Raw genomic sequence first — 17,707 nt, forward strand, 5'->3', positions numbered from 1 at the left:
TTGAAAATAAGAAAATGCCATAGTAAAATATATATATTTGCCTTTAGTAAAAAACAAGGATTTATTACCTAAATACTTGCAAAGTTAAGTTGTTTCCTCTTTTCAAATATGTGAATGCATTTCAAAAGACTTATATAGCATATAGGTAATATAAGGTTCTTAAATGCAATAGAGAGTTGTATGAATAACATGTAAAGTATGCTTTTAAAACTTAATATTTAAATATTAAATGTAAGAGCAGATGGTGTGCCTTCACATCATTATACTGTGTTCAACTGACCAGAATGTATCACCTACCTGAGTTGATTAAGTAGATGAAAAATCCTGGGGGTACACTGTGGACTTTTTATCAGTGTATTATAATCATTTATTGACAAGTTGCACATAATGACAAATTCTTCTGGCCATTTAAATCTTTCAATGGCTTCATGAGCTACATTCATGATAAAATAAAAGGGAATCAGAGTAGGTCTCTCTGTTTTCTTATTTCACATTAAAGGCAGAGAGACACACAAAAAATTGAAGACAATCGAATGAAAACTGACTTCATGAATAAGAAATGAAAACTGAAATCAAATTATATTAAGAGGATAATGGGAATCTAGTCTTTATGAATATTGTGACAGTCTCAGTAATTATATTCCAGTATCTATTTATAGAAATATCTACAACTTGGACTCTGTTCCAGAAGAAACTTGGAACTGAGAGCACCTTCCCCTTTTGAAAGCTGCTGAGACTATATGCTGGTCCCCAGCTCATACACCCCATCATCAGAACACATGGGAAACTGCCCCACCTGGACCTGCACAACCACTACACTGTTTCCAGAATGCCAACTGACTAAACCTTTGTGACCTTAAGCTACTAGATGTAGATGCTTTCAAGACACAAGAGCTCCTCCTTCCTTGTTTCCTTGTGTACCATCTCTCCAAATGAAAACAAATACAAAATTTTCCATACTTAATGGGACAATGTGACTTAAGTACAAGTGCCATCTGAGTGGAAGGCAGAAGACTTGACCTCTGGGGACTTAGGATTTAAGACACTAAAACAACATAAGAAGTAAAAGGATGGTCCCGGCAAGTAAGCAGCCATTAATAAGGGCATATGTTATGTGGTGACAGACCCCATCAAAGGTCAAGCACTTATCGCTGGTCACTTTTCCCTCAATATGCCTGACTCTATTTGCTTAGATCCAAACTCATCATGTCATCACCTATCCCTGATCCATCACATTTTCTCATATATAATGTCTCTCTGTACTATATCATCATAAGACTGAATAATATCATGGTTAACAGAATGGCCTCTGAAGCCTTCTGGCCTGGGTTCAAATCCTGCTCAATTGTTTGAAACTGTATGACCTCAGTTAAGTTATCAATCAATCTATATCTAAGTTTACTCATTATCAAACAGATCCTAAATAGTAATAAGACCTTTTTCTTTCTGATGAGTTAATATACATAAAACACATAGAACAATGTATGAGACATAATAAGCACTATATAAATATTAGCTGATATTCAATCTTTATCATTACCATCTGATTAACTTCAAGTTTTTCAGCCTAGGTTTCAAGGTAAATATTCAAATAATATTTACATACCTCCTGCAATAATAAGGAATACAAATGCAATTATTTATTGTTTACAAAGTAGTTATGCATAATTTGTTTTATTTCATTTCATTGCATTCTCACAATCCTGTAGAGACAAAAGTAGTTCTATGTTGTCTACTAGCTGATCTACTCAGCACTTGCTGAAAAAAATCACTTAACTGTCCTGTTACCCATTCTGAAGCCTATTCTACAGAGTTGACTATATGAGAAGTAGCTTCTGCCCTTGAGACTTTCTGGGGATGTTCAGATTGCAGCCCTTGGGTTTCTCTGTCCAAGGTGCTTAATAAGTATGGCCAGCTCCATAGGTAGTCACGTGGGGCGCTTTCACCACCAGAGGTCACCAAAGTGAACTTCACACAGATCCCATAGTTGTTTTCAGCCTGACCATTCCAAACATAGCTGCCCAATTTAATGGGAAGATTATGATGCTCATAAACTCAGCTATAGGGACTCACATCCAGCTCTTCCCTCCAGACAGTGCTGCCTATCTGGCAAGCCCTTCAGCCCTCTGCCTCTCACAACTGAAACCTTACTATATGCAGCTACTGCCGATGTGTGTCCATCACTCAGGTAAGCCAAAGTCTGCACTTCCACAGCATGTAGAAAATGTCTTGAGTATCTACAAGTGGTTAAATAAGAATATTTCAAAATTCTAGGCTGTGATCCTGAGGCAGGCCAGGAAATAATTCAAAGGTCTGCTTCACAGCCAATATATTTTACCTTAACACACTGGACTAGGAGCCCTTCAGATATCAGATACTTTTCTTTCACATAAATTTACTTGGAGGGTAAGCTCAAGTTTGAGAGAATTTGTTTAAAGTTCTAAAAGGGACTAAAACAATGTTTCATTTTTAGTTCAAAGTCATTTATTTATATGGTGTAAAATTTTATTATAACTAATTTAAGTAATAATGTTAGAAAAAAGTGATTGAAGGATTCCAATACTTACCATTTAGCAAAGGACTTTATTTTATGAAAAATAAGATCTTACAAAAAGATATAAGGTAAAGCAATACATTTTAGGTTAGATAATGCTTGTGGCAATGAGCCCCACTGAAATATAATGCCTATTTTAGAAAAAAATTATTATAAGGGGAGAATTACATTTTTATGCTTTCCAAAGAAGTAAATAGGCATCTTAAAGTAAAATTCCTAGAAAACAAACCAATGTGATGAAATTATGGGACACAAACAGTAAAGTTGCTGAGGGCAGAGGGTTTATGGGCAAGGTTGAGAAAAACAGATAAGACCTGCTTAGTCCTGGAAATATGTAGACAGTGCCCATGGTGGGAGAGAGATAAGACTTTATGGTCTATCTCCCCACAAATACCCCAGATTAACACACAATCTAACTAAAAACAGTGTGCTTGCTGTGCAAACTCAGCTTCAAGGCAAGTCCCCTAGCCATTTGCCCCCATTCCCCCACTTACAGCCAGATTTCTACTTCTGAGTCCCATAGATATAGAAATTCTACAGCCACCAGGATTTCTGGAGTCACTGCATGTAGGCATTTTAATAAAATTTATTTCATAGACACAAAAATTACTGAGGCAAAATTAAGGTGGTAGCTATGAAAAGAGAAGCTTAAATACAGAAAGTGATTTCAAATGATACAATTATCTATTCTAAGCCATAGGAATACATGCCCAAGGCAACAGAGGAAATGACCAAAAGAAATGGTCGAGTCAGGACTTAATAATCAGTTAGTTCTAGCCTATGGATTCTAACGATATACAGGAGGTATTAAGATTGATTCAGAATCCTTATGGCCAAGGTTAGATCAGCTTTACCCAAGACAGCAAATGGCACAGTAGGAAGTTGTAGGGAAAATGGAAGTTCCATGGCCAGGATCCTCACCTGATCCTAACCTACTCACCCACTGTGTAACCTACTCAACCACTGTGATGTAATACTTAGCCTACTGAGCAGGTGCATGCTTGCACACTGTTGGCAATAAGCCATTATTGTCTGTGTTGCTACAGAAAGAGCTCTGCCAGGTTCTAGGAGGAGAGCATAGCCTGGAGCAGAGACAGAGCCTGGAGCAAAGGCAGAGACAGAGACAACTTGCTACTTGCAGACTGTCCTGGAGGTGGGTGAGATTCCAGCGCTTGACCTGCCACTGTGAGAATAAAGCTTCGTATAAGCCCTTTTTTACCCCCAAAGTTCCACTGTCATTTTTCAGTCTCACCAAATGCAGAGTGAAGTTGCCCAGTGCTGAAAGCCCCTTCAGCCTAGAGCTACAGAATTACATCGATTAAACAGAAGACCTCAGCTTCCACGCAGGCCCTGACACTAAGGCGGAGGATAGAAAAGCCTAAGACCTAGAAGCTAAAAGCAAACAAAAACCCATGAACACTACCACAACACAAGCCAAGTTTTTCTACCATGCCGAGGACTGGCTAAGGGTGGAAGTCATCGTCCAGGGCTTAAGGTGTTAGTGATTCTGGATCATCTCTAGGACTGCCGTCTGCTTCTGGATGGGTTACTGTGGTCTCTGTCCTGTCTGTCTTGCCCTCACTGTCCAGCACAGTCCAGCACTCCTCCACTGTCTCATCTGACTTAGTGACCTTGGCCACAAAGACACTCGTGAAATGAAATTTGGGCCTAGGGGCTTCAAAACTGGGCCAAGGCTCTCCTAGGAAACTTGGTAATCAAGTTCATTCATCCTCTCTGGCTCTAGAATGGAGAATCACAGGTCACATACCATCCAACCTATGAAAAGGCCTCTGGGAGCTCCAGTCTGGTGCTGGTTTGGGAGAACAATAAACTGGTTCTAGGTAAAGGCAAAATACTCAGGAAAGGAGTTGCACATTTAGAAAGTGCTCTAAACTAGTTTCAACAACAAAAATCAGAGTGTATGTAAGTCAGTTTAATTACATAAAGGAAATTAGGATTCACAATTAATATATTCCAAGGGACTAGGAACTTTGTCAAAGTGAAGGGAAAAGACAAGGTAGTGGTGAGCAATCTCTGGGGTTTCCAGAGGATTAAAACAAACTGGAGAAACTATTCACCAGTAACACAGCATTTCCTCTTGTGCTTCTGCCAGCTGTCCTAGCTCTACTCATCCTGGTTCTGCTCTTTGCTTTGGAGTCCTGAAGAACATCAGTCTCTTCAAGGGTCCATTTCTCCTGCAGCATGTGAAACTCAGAACGTTTAAGCCTAGTCTGAAGACTGAACTGTTCTCCCCAAACACATGCATCCTAACACAGACGGGAGGCACAGATGGAGAAAGAGACATAGAGATGCACAGAGGCAGACAGAAAGAAATCTCAGTTTCTGCCTGATGGAAGAAAAGTTTAGCTGGGAAGAGGCTAAGTTTTCACAAGGTCAGCAATGTGATCAGTCAACAGATGAGTTATTAGGCTCAGAGAAAGAAAAAGACAAAGTGCACACACGGTTTCTTGTTTCAAAGGAGTTAGAAGTTGCTTTGATTATTCCCTGCATATAATGAGAGAGGCAACAATGCTTCACCCCTATAGGATGACTAAGGATGCAGATTTAGAGAAATGCAAATAAAATACAGTGGATCCCTGAACACACAGGGGTTGGGGCAACAACCCCCTATGCAGTTGAAAATCTGCACGTAACTTTTAATTCTCCAAAACCTTAACTACTAATAGTAGCGTACTGTTGACCAGCAGCCTTACCCATAATATCAAGTTCATTAGCACATATTTTTTATATTGTATGCATTATATACTTTGATCCTACAATAAAATAAGCTGCAGAAGAGAAACGTTTTATCTGAAATTGTTACAAATCTCCAAAAATTTTTCCAACATATCTATTGACAACTATCCTTGAATAAGTGGGTCTGCGCAATTCAAACCTATATTGTTCAAGGGCCAACTTTTCTTCTTCCATGGTCACCAGAAAAGTCTGACAGGTGATTCTGTAGTAAATTGGAGTCGTTTCATGCCCACAGGCACTTTTATTCATTTACTGTTGCCCATTTGCTGGGTGGCCCTCAGACATTCTCACTGGGACCAGGGGGGCATTCAGAAAATCATACATGGGCACAGGGCCTCTTAAGCCCCCTTGTCTTAGATTTCTCAGGGATAAGAACATCAGGAAAGGGAGTGCAAAGGTCCCCTGTAGATTCTGCCCAGAATCATGCACGTCCATGTGCAAGACCAGGAGGGTGGCACCTTAGCAGGGCAGCCAGGCCTTGATCCTCTCTGCACCTCCCAGTAGTAACTCTGGGAAAATTACCAAAGTGCAAAAGTCCAGATTAGGTGGGGACATTCTGATTTCATAAATCCAACCCAAGCAGCTGCTAGAAGAAAGAAATCCTTTGAGATGCTCTGTCATGGCAGAATAGGAGACCCTTGCTGATAGGCTCCCTGGAAGCCCTAGTAATTCAAACACTGAGTACTTAACCTTATTTTCTATTACTCTCCTATGATCATGTCTGTCTCTAGGTCTTTGCTCAGAGCAAGCAGTGGTAGGATGGCTGACTTGAATGGGATTACTTGGTGCTCTACTGATTTGCTGTGTTAGTTATTTGGGGCAAATCACCTCACCAATCCATGTCTCAGTTTCTCCATCTGTAAAATGGGCTGGTATGAGGGCTCAATTAGCATACCCTTGATGAATATAGCTATTTGCCCTTGGTATTATTATGCATTATTTAGTCTGGGATTCCCCAGAAGCATACACAGAGACAAGGGTCTCTGCAAGTAATTGATTTGGGAGGCAACAAATACACTGACAGGACAGTGGGGAAGCAAGACACACCAGGCAAGGCAGCCAAAAATGTCTGCAAGAGAGTTGTTATGGGCGACCGAGGCAGCATCTCCCTGGGAACTCTAGAGCATAGTACAGACACACCCCAGTGCTACCCCTCACAGGGCGAGGGGTCTGCCTTCACTCCTTGTCACTTGTGCCTTGCCACAGCAGTTTGAGTGGGTGTCAGCGGCCAGAGAGACCCTCAAAGACCTGAAGGTGCTGGAGCCTAGAAGCCCGTCAGAGGCGCTGAGGGCACGAGGGCATGGGCAGGGCCTGGCTGCCCTGCCAGCATCTCTCCCTAACCCAAGACTCATCTCTCACAGGCCTCCCAACCCCTTCAATTCCTCCCCAACCTTCCAAGCTGGCTCCTGTTCTGCCTCCTCCTGACAGGCTCCCTGACCATGCCAGTGCTCATGGACCTCCCGCAACACTTTCTGCACAGAACGGTCCACCACTGCCAACGGCATGTCCCCAGAGGCCTTTTATCATCTCCTTCAAACCATGTTTTGAGGGTACCTTGGGGTTTGAGAGCACACACTCTGGAGTCTAAATCAGTTCCATTGGCTGGTTTAAGCTTTAAGAGCTGAGTGAACTTGTGCAAGTCACTTAACCTAAGCCTCAGTCTCCTGCTACTTAAAATGGGGTAATAATACTAATAGCTAAACCTGATCCTAGAATTCCTGTAAAGATTAAATGACTTAAAATGCCAAAGTACTTAGAATAATGCCACAGACAGAGTAGACACTCATTAATCTTAGCTGCTATTTTAATGATTTATACAGAAACACCCATTTGCCACTGATTTATAGTTTTTCCAAAATAACAGTCTAAAAGAAAAATCAAATCATTGGCTAAAGTTACATACACATATTACTACTTCACCTTTGGTTGTACTGCTCTGAACCGTACAGGTATGCTCTTACCTGATAAAGTTCATTGGTAATGATATCAGTACCCACAGAAGGGAGCCCACCCCGGTGGCCGTGCCTCCATCACAAACCCAAACCTGAATCAGCCTGTACTTAGGCAAGTGCCTCACTGTCAAGGGAACCAACACCAATCACAGTCCTCCACTGCAGCGTTAGCTACCTCACCTTACCCTAGGAAATAGGCCTGTTAGCCTTGTAAGGAAAGCCCCCATCTTCTACCCAATCATGCCCTGTTTCCACATTGCCTCTTCTAACATCCTATAAAACTCACTCTTGCCCAGAATTCCTCAGGGAAGAGTGCTCCATGCTGGTTAGGCACTACACTCCCCCATCCCAGAAGGAAATCAACCACATTACTAAATTGTTTTAGTTTTGTCATTTGACATATCCCGTTCAATCATCGAAACTTTATGAAGCAGGTACTATTATTTTCCCATTTTACAGAAGACCTGAGATTTTAGCCAAGATAATCGGGCTCCAGAGTCCTTATTATTAAAATGAAGTTGTGAGTCAGGTTTGTGTGCAGAAAAGTTGACTCAGGGTCCAGCAATTTGTCAAAATTACCATTTAAATGTTCCAACCAGTTACTGCCTCCAGCGGCTTTGGTTTCAGGTAGGCTGAATGCAGGGTAACAGAATGAGCCACCTCAAACTATGTCACTTGACATGAGGGTTATTTTGAGCCGAAGGCAATTGAGAGGAAGCAGATACAGGAAAAGTTCTCTGCCTATCTCTTTACGTAAAAGCAGGACGTAAATTTGCAAAGGTGTTCCTCTCCCCTCTTTTGTCTTTGAAGGACAAAACTTAATCACTTGAGACAAACTTAGATGCAGCACCAGAGGGATCCACATAACAAACTTTACAAATGAACCGGTATCTCTCACCAGTTCCCCCACACATTTGCCTTCCTATCAGCTGCCCTAGGAACTCAAAGCCGTATTCTTTTGTCTTGTCACTTCTCTAAAAATGCATTGCACTTTTGCTAAGATGCTTTAAAAGTCCAAATTCTAACCATCCCTTTGCGTTATTTGTTTCTAGGTACTCCTACATGCATGTATGACACACATGTTAATAAACTTGTTCCTTTTTCTCTTGTCCATTTGTCTTTCGTCTGTCCAGTTCACAGGGCCCCCGCCAAAGAACCTAGGACTGTAGAAAAAAAAAAAAGAGGTTTTTCCCCTCCTACATTAACTTGGCTGTGATTCTTGAAATAAATCTGCCTCTCCAGATTTTGGGGTGACAGTGTGCCCTGACCTCAATTGTCTTGTGGCTCTAAGAAAAGTCTTGACTTTGTTTGGATTTTTCTTGTTGGGAGGACAGGGATGCCAACTTCTAAGCTCTTTACATGTCAGAGCTGAAACAGGAGGTCACCCCACAGTTTTTTAATAACAGATATCACACTTTACCCACCCAAAGAAGTAGGGAGGACATAATCTCAGCATAAAGAATAGTCTTTTCCAAGAAAGGACAGTTGGTGACTCCCATTAAATATATCAAAATGTATATTCATTTTGAAAATATTTCAAACTTAGAAAACCTCACTATGTAAAACTTTTATTCTCTCAACTGGAATTGTTTCCTGATACAAGTCAATTTGTAGATCCACATTTAAGAGAGTAATACAAAGGAATATTTAAATACCCCACTTCTTGTGTTAATTGTTACCATGGTCAGGTCATAGATAAAACAACAAAGAATCCATTTTTAAAATCAATGTAGAAACAAAAAATTAATAATAATCCAAATGTCACTTTTCTTAATTTGTTACATATTTTCTGTACAACAGGAACAAACGCCTCTGTGCCTGCTCTGAATTTCTCCCACCAGGGCCAGGCATCCAACTAGCAAGGACTCTGCAAAGTGGGGGCTCTGACATGGGGTGTGAAGTGTGCCCTGCTTGGAATTCTTTCACCCCCAGGCCCTGACCTGTGAAGTAAGGTTTAACACGGGAGGGAAGCCACAGAGAAGCAAAAACAGCTTCTCCATCTTTTAAGAATTACTCACATAAAGGATCACTAGTTGCATAGTCAGATCACACCACTTTGCCTTTGAAGAATGACTTTTGTAGAAATACACTTTAATATCATTAAAGATGTTAACATGGGTGTCATCCAAGGGGCTGCCACATGGAAATCATCTTCACATTGCTGTAAAACACCATCCAAACTTGCTTTTCTTTGTGCAAAATCAATCACACCCAAGCTAGAAAAAGCTTAATTTCACCTAATAAACAGATGTGCTTTTTTCTGCTTAGAGCTACTCAGACATTTGGGTTTTTTTTTTTTCCTGCTTTACTACTAGCATACCTTATGTCATTTCTAAAACCAACACTTTGGAAATGGGCAAATATATAAATATGTGACAATGCAGAAAATATTAAGACAATCCAATTCAGAGAATATCTTAGGGAAACTTTTCACATGCACCAGGCTTTGAAAGATTAAAAAATGGGTAAAAGAAAAAAAGATATTTTAAAGAGTGGAAACAGCATGAATGTGCTATTAGCATGGAGATATGAGCTACATTAGGGAAGTGTAAGTGAATTAGTCCAGTCAGTTCTGCTACGGTACTTGTTTTGAAACTAGCAAATTTGCAGTTTCAAATGCAATTAATATATCAAGGAACAATTTGAGCATAATGAAAATTTCACATTTGATTATGTACAATTTCATCAGCAAGAAGCACTAGGTGAGTGCAGAAAACTGTGCTCAGCTGAAGCAAGCGGTACAGAAATTCATGCAGTGTACACATTTACACACCTCAGAAGTCTACCAGCTACCTGAGTTCACAGGGTCTATTATGAATTACATCCACACACATCTGCAGTTATGGTTGGCCATCCAATTCCAGATGACCCTCCTTCCATCACTAGGCAATAATTCACAAGCTGGAATCCTGACAACCTTCCACAAGGTTCAGGACTTTTTAAAGCTAAGGTACCATATTTGTTGTAGTATTTAGGTATTTCTTAACCATTTAACATGTAAAACTACCATTTTATTAGGTTCCAATCTTGTGTGTGTGTGTGTGTGTGTATATCACTGACAAGGTTTTTGAGTGTTTTGCACCTAACACCATTTGCCCCCAAAGCTCTGTGGTTTTTATCCATGATTTTGCATAGTCTGGTGATTTTAGCAATGCTTCTGTCACATTCTAGCAGAACAGGCCATGCCACTAGCATGAAGTGTGTGTCGGGGGAGACAGCCTGCATCTAGGAACTGCTGGGTGTCAGTCATCATTATCCCACTTCCCCGCCATGTTTTACTCCTACAATCCTATTTCTTTAATAAAACTCGCCAAAGTTTAGAGGCTCTCATCACTCAAATATTTCAAATACTACATGCTCTGGATTTTCTTGGACAAGTCAGAATAAGAGGGGACCAATTCTCTCTCAGCCTGTCAAATGTGCCCCTACTCTTCTCCTTTATGTTTTCTCTACACCAAAAGTTGCTTTACCTTCCTTCATGCAGAATTTAAAATCAAGATTCATTTAATTTTGGCATTTGTTTACTTGACTATATGTCCTAAAGGTGCCAAGTTTTCATGTCTGATGATAATTAGTCAAGAACAGACATTTGTGTTTGACTGGATGCTTTTAGTGAGATAAATCAGAGTAACATTTATTTCATATACACCGACTTCAGCAAAGAAGGGAGGAGTAAAAATAAGAACCCAAAAGATGAGATGCCCTGACAACACATGCAGCTCAATGAACAAACTGCCATTTACATGCACTGTGCATGTTTCACTTCTAGACAACACACAAGGTCAAACCACTAACTGTCAGTTACAATAAACTTCCAAACTTCTGGTCAATTATTTAGTTAATAACAAAAGACAAGGCTGTGACATCATTATAGTTATAATTAATTTACACAGATCAGCTTCCTGTTAATCAAACACATTCTTTAAAAGTATTTAATTATTTTTCACCTAGAAAGCAACACTCAGCTTTGTTAAACAAAAAGTAATCTTGCTGAATTCAACATGACAGGCTTTTGGGGCTGTTCTAAGACTTAAAGGGGTGAAGGCTTCACAAGGCACTCTACTGCAACACAGGAACTGCTGCCACATTCACAGCACACAGAAGCACAAGATGATGGATAATGTAACACATGTGAACAGTGTCTGAACATAAATAAGTTGTCAGGTAACTGCGGGTAAGTAGACAGGCTCTGGGAAAAGAAACTCCCAATGTCTTTCCTCAAAATGATTCGCAGGGCTAGCAATGTCTACGTGTACGTGGTAGTTAAGGGCATGATCTTTGGTAAAAGCTCTACAACTCGCCAGCTATGTAACCTTAGGAAAGTTATTTAACTGCCAGCTTCTCACCTGTAAAAGGAGATAATGCAGGCTCATTTGGTTTTGTGAGGATTAAGAGAGATTATATACATGAAATCATAAATTGGGAAATGATAGTGTTTTTAATCCCTATATACAAAGAAGGTTTAAGATTAAAAATTTTGAATAGCTTTAAAGTTCTTTTATGACTTAGTAAACAATTAGCATTTTTCTGGGCTTTCTATGATCCTACATTTTTAAACTGTATCATGCGCTTCAAGCACATACACATTTTAAAAACAATATGATGTGGTATGTGGAAGGCATATGAGTTTTTAATTAAAATAAATTTTATAATAAATCTCAAACCAGAGTTTCTGTCAACATTACCTGATAACTTGAGAATTTAATGAGCCTTCACTTTTAGGATTAAAAAAATAATCTTGAGATGTCAGGTGGCAAAATTTTTATTTTTCCCTCTTTTTTTAAGTGTTACAGTCTTAACAGAAATGATGAGATCTTTATATGTGAAAATGAAATTACTGGATTTTATATATAACCTTGACTTTTGCTCCACAGAGAGGTGAATTAGTGTCAACTCCAATTCTGATCCATCATCACTTATGATTTCCAGTATCAATCATAAGCTGGTTCCTTCTCTAACAAACTAAAGTTTTAGTGTAATGAGGGCTCATTAAGATTCTCCGATTGACAGCTCTTCAGACATCAGTCCTTAAACCAGGTGCCAGCACCTACCACCACTCCCTTCAAGAGGATTGAAGGAATCCCATTCTCACGTTTGCTCCATGCCAGATTCTTTATCTACCTAAAGTCAATGAGAAAGTATCGCCATTCCCCATTTAAATTGATCTGTATGAGAACTGCTAGTGAATTTTTTATAGAACTGCAATCCTCCCAGCACAAGAACTAGTCAAGAAGGGGAAGAGCATAGCAGACTTCAGAGGTGTCAGTCATGTTCTCACAAAGCACACAGATATCCACTCATCATTAGGTGGTGGGGGAAGCCTGAGGTTCTCACCTGTCCAGCATCAACACCTCATTCTTAAGGTAACAGGGACCTGCCTCCTACCCTTACTGGATGTAGTCCTTGGGGGGGACCAGCACTCAAGGGTGGCCTTTCCAACACTGATTCAAGGGTGATGGTGACCAGAGCTGGAATAGTAACTCTCTCCCTAGAAACTAAAACTTGTGCAGAAACATTAAGACTAACACTAACAACTTCTGGAGCTGAAATGCAGAGCGTTAACTTAGAATTTTCCAAATCTACCAAGTTTACCCAAACTTCAAGGGCTCAACTAGCTACTGTCCTTTACCAAGGCCTGGTGGTTTGGTTTTCTATTGGTTCTCTGAGTTTATTGATACACTTCCAACAAATCCTCATCCTGGAAGCAGTTATTTGGATGACATGACTACGTTAACTCGGTTCCTGTTGTTTGCAGTCAAAGACCCCTACCCAAAACACCAGGACATTTGCCAAGGGCTGGCAAGCAGATCCCAGTTTCTTTCAAGCATCATCAACTCTCATTTTCTACTAACATTACTCTCTAGCCCATAGAACCAAAATGGAGGGTAGATAAGCAGTATCTCAAATGTCTGCTGTGGGCGTGCAATTCCTAAAGAAAGAAGAGTGCACAGAGCTAGGACGTCAGGACAAGAGCAATTTTTGCACAAATGAGGCAAAGTCCTCTCAAAGTCATATACTTAGTTGTAAACTTGGACACTGGATCAAGAATGGTATCCCAAAAGGAAAATTATATGGTCAAAAATTTGGCTTCTATTTATACAAAGTTAATGTTTTTAAAGAATACATCTAATTACTGAAGTGATTTTAAAAACAGTAGAATCTATGTCTTTGTTCTTCACTGAAAATAAGATTATATATTTAGTGAAATGTTATCATTTGATGAAGACTTCTGACTAGAACTTCAGTACAATGAATCATTTAGATTCATCCACTCAAAAAAAAAATTTGAACAAGAGGCTTCAATCTCAGAGACTTTGGGAAGGAACATGGAAGTATTCTGCAAGCTCTTCTGAGATTCACCCATTCATTTTTCACCATCACGTAACTCATTAACAGACAAATCAGCAAATGTCTCTAATCATGAGCCCAGAGAAACCAGTGAATGTGAAATTACAGCAATAAAAGCAGTAAGCATATAATTTTATATCTCACTGCCTATATTCACTCATTTAATAAGCATCTGAGCACATACTAAAGGGGAACCACAGTCCTTTCAGACAACCATAGCCTGAGAGATGCAGATGTACAAACAGCAACATTACAGTGATAAAGAACTGTAATAGGACTGTATGTAAAGGTACATGGAATGTTTCGAAAACAGCAAAAATAATTTTTAAAGTTTTACATGGGATGAGTGGGTAAAGAGACAAGGAAAGAAACACTGGGGGAGGCATCAACCTGTGGGCAATGGGAAAATGAAATGACCCTCGAAACCCATAGTCAGAAGCAGTGGAGCAATCTCACAAAAATAGGAGGATTTGTTTGAAGTCACCACTTAGTGGACATAACAGCTACAAGTTGGAAATTGAGAAAGTGAAAGGTCCCTTATTAATACAAAATTAACATACCTTGAAAGAAATGAGGAAATCTTGAATACCTTCATATGAAGGAAGGGACTTCATAGGCATTATGCACAATATTTATTCCTGCATTTGTTCACATTTAGAATCACAACTGATTACTTACAACACACCTAATTGCAAATTGCTGGTATTTGTAACATAAAAAAATGTAGTGAAATTACTTTCACAGTGTTTCCCAAGAAACTCAAGGAAAAAATTCCAAAATTAGATATAGCTCTTCCACACACAAACTATATATTATTTATATAAAATTTAAATCGTTGTAATATATGTATAAATTTCATTCATAACTATCCGGACATTGTGAGTTTGGATTAAAAATGCATAAGCAAGTTAACACCATGGAGAAACAGCTGTTGGTGTAATAACATTCCTGGAGCTGAAGCCAGATTTGAGGACAAATATAGATGCCATCATTTACTAGTACGTGGCCTTGGGCAAATCATAGTCAGCCCTGTTGAGTTTCTGTTTCTTTATCCATAAGTAAGAAAAATTCCACTTAACTTCCTAGAATCCTTGTGCAGAATAAATATAGTAGTATATTATGTGAAAGCACACAGCACACTTCTGAAGTTTGTTTTCCACTCTGCCTTTCTCTTCATAGAGTAATGTATTTCTCCACCATGGAACTAGACTTCATTGCTTTATAATTATGATGTGCATGTAACAATGTCCAAGAAACTACACGGTAAATAACACCAACATGCAAACTTGAATGCACACATTGTTACTCGGCTATCATCTAGATCCCAAAGGGCTCTTGCACATTATCTATCGCTTTCCAGAAACCTGATGCATTTTTTTTTCTGAATACAGCCAAAATTATTCACCAGCTTTGAAATATCACTGTCATGATGCTGCACAGAGCAGCTGGCTGATTGAAAGTGACTCTCCTTCCCCCACACTCCAGCTGTCACCAGGAAACCTCCTCAATGTAAAAAAAAAAAACCAATGTGATATTACTAGTATTAAAAACAATCTCAAAAATACTTAGCATTTGAAATTATTTTCCTTATGAAAGCTCACTACTAACTAAAAATCGACTCTTTAAGAAAACCCCTTTACTATATAAATGCAAACCAGCTGCTTTCATACAATAAAAAACAGAGGGCTGGTAAACACAATACATTTCCATTGACTCCTTGTTTCTTTTTCCTGGACTTATTTGTAATGCTAAACAACAGCCAGTTAAAATATTAAATAGTTGTAACAGTGATACAGCTGTCACAGCAAAGAGGGATTTAAAAAAAAAAGCTTAGATGTTTTCCAAAAAACATTGCATAGGCTCCTCTCTTTACATGCATGCTTTGTAAAATATGGGTCAGACTGCAGGCTGGATTTCTTCTTAATAATCACTCACTCCTGTGCAAGAGAAGCTATATACACATTTGATGTTGCTGAAATACCCCGGGAGTTGTCTTCAGAGCTCATTTGTGAATCCCACTCACAAGAATTCTTAATGCCATGACTTTTTAAGTATAGCTCATCTCCTAAGGTTTTCTACACAGACGGAGAGTTTCGCACCCAGTGTCCTTGACTCCAGAGCTCCAGGGACATGCCTCGGAGTAACACTGCAAGAGGTTCAAGACGAGCACACCAGCAGGCAAAGCCTGGACCTTCAATCTCTCCTTCTGAAAGCCTCTTAGCTCTGGAGATTTACAGCTAAGATTCTGCTAAAGAGGGTTCCAGCTAGAATATCTGAGGACCACTACTTGGATTACCGTAGCTAAAGCATAAAAGGAAATCTTTTTAAAGCACTGTTTCTGTCTTTTAAATGATTTTTAAAAAGAATGCTCACATATGCACAGACATATCTAACTTTGCATACATGTACAGATTATATATCCCCATCCCCATACTACAACACATTGCCAAGTAAACAAAATTTTGACCTGGTATTTATTCAAGAATTTTCCATACTCATATACTCATATGTGACATACACACATAAAAATACACAAGATTTTTAATCACTTTTTAAAAAAAAGAAACATAAAAAGTTTCACTTTGTTATCATGAAGAAGCCATATTGAAACATAACAATTTCAGTTAGTAGTATTTTCAGTGTTTCCCAAGAAACTCCTCAAGAAAGAAATTCCAAAATTAGATATAGCTCTCCCATACACAAACTATATATTATTTATATAAAATTTAAATCATTTTAATATATGTATAAATTTCATTCATAACTATCCTGATATTGTATAATCCTTTGGTGCATATTTCAGTGAGGTATCATCACCTGTAACATAGTGTTCCCTTCTATAGCAGACTTTCCCCGTTAACTAACTGCAGATCCTTAAATATTAGTATTAATCGCCCCATGACCATGACCTTCCAGTAAACACCTAAAGCTATTTTAAGGAAGTTGCTTGGCTATGGTGGTAAAACTGGATAGTGTTTTCTACCAGGTTTAGAGTTTTAACTTTCTCCAAGTGTTTGCTTTCTCTCATTCACAGTAATGTGAAAGCTTGACTCTTTACTTCAGTATCTTTGTTTAAAAAAAAAGAAGCCGTGCAGTTAGGTATTAACAAAACCACCTCATTTATAAAAATACTGCAAGATGAATGAGGTAAAGTTAGGTTTGAGGTGATAACGACCTTTTCTTCCTCCTGTCCAAAACACAGCACTTTACTGAGTCTCTATCCTTAACACACAATGGGTGTGTTTTGCATTTTGCACTTTATTTCATTATTGCCATGTCCTGAGGGAGGCACACTCCATGAATCCTACGTTATTTTATAGAAGATGAAATTCAGGCTGAGGATGTTGACTTGTCGAATGGACACAATCAGTAAACAGCAGAGGCATGGTTCAGAGCAGGGTCTGCCCAACACAAAACCACAATACAGTCTACATCTCTATACAAAGAGTAAGAAAAATGTTTGGGGCCTATGGAAAATGAATGCTCCATGAGGAAACAGTGTTAATTTATGGGAAGTATTAACAAAGTTATTTATAGAAGCTGATATCCAAAGTGACAGGTTTATCCAAAAACTAACTCACCCACAGTATCAGGAGCTATGGTGTGGCTTGGGAGCACTGTTCTCTGATCAAAGTGACACTTTGTTTAGGCCAAAGTGTGGCACTGACCCTTTTCAACAGTGGAATGAGTCCAGGCTTTAGGGCAGCTGCTTCAAATCCTGAATATTTCTCTTTCTCCCTCAACCCTGGCTCCCTGAAAAGGAAAGGGGAAAACTGTAAGCACTGCAACTGACAATCTGAAAAAAATAGCAGGTGGAGGGCACATCTAACTTGAACTCCCGTGATGCTTCCAGAAAACAGAAGTATGGGGGAAGAGAGGATATGATGAGGCCCCTCTGGAATCGTGGAGCTCTACGCCATGTGGGAAAGAAAGATAAGCACGGAAACATTTTCAGCCTTGTCTTTTGCTTGCAAGTCCCTGCTTCGTACTACTTCTCAGCTCTAAGGCTAAGGCTTATCTCTGGTTATCCACCCTACCAACTTTACCAAATTCTGGGTCCAAAGAAAGTATAATTAAGCTGAAAAGAACAGAGACT

The 17,707-nt window shown here is 39.2% G+C and overlaps 1 protein-coding gene across 7 annotated transcripts in view; it reads right to left on the reverse strand.

The window, feature by feature from the left end:
* Nucleotides 1–17,707, reverse strand: part of RHBDD1 (rhomboid domain containing 1) — a 118,507-nt gene that overhangs the window by 99,251 nt on the left and 1,549 nt on the right. For 6 of the 7 annotated variants that reach the window (XM_036913572.2, XM_036913517.2, XM_036913554.2 and 3 more), the window contains exon 2: nt 17,193–17,364. The exons of the other annotated variant lie outside the window; for it this stretch is intronic. The gene's annotated coding sequence lies outside the window, so the exon portion shown is untranslated. The remainder of the gene's footprint in view (nt 1–17,192; nt 17,365–17,707) is intronic. 7 annotated transcript variants of the gene reach the window in all.

This window comes from Manis pentadactyla, chromosome 6, assembly GCF_030020395.1.
Source record: "Manis pentadactyla isolate mManPen7 chromosome 6, mManPen7.hap1, whole genome shotgun sequence".
NCBI classification, from domain to species: domain Eukaryota; kingdom Metazoa; phylum Chordata; class Mammalia; order Pholidota; family Manidae; genus Manis; species Manis pentadactyla.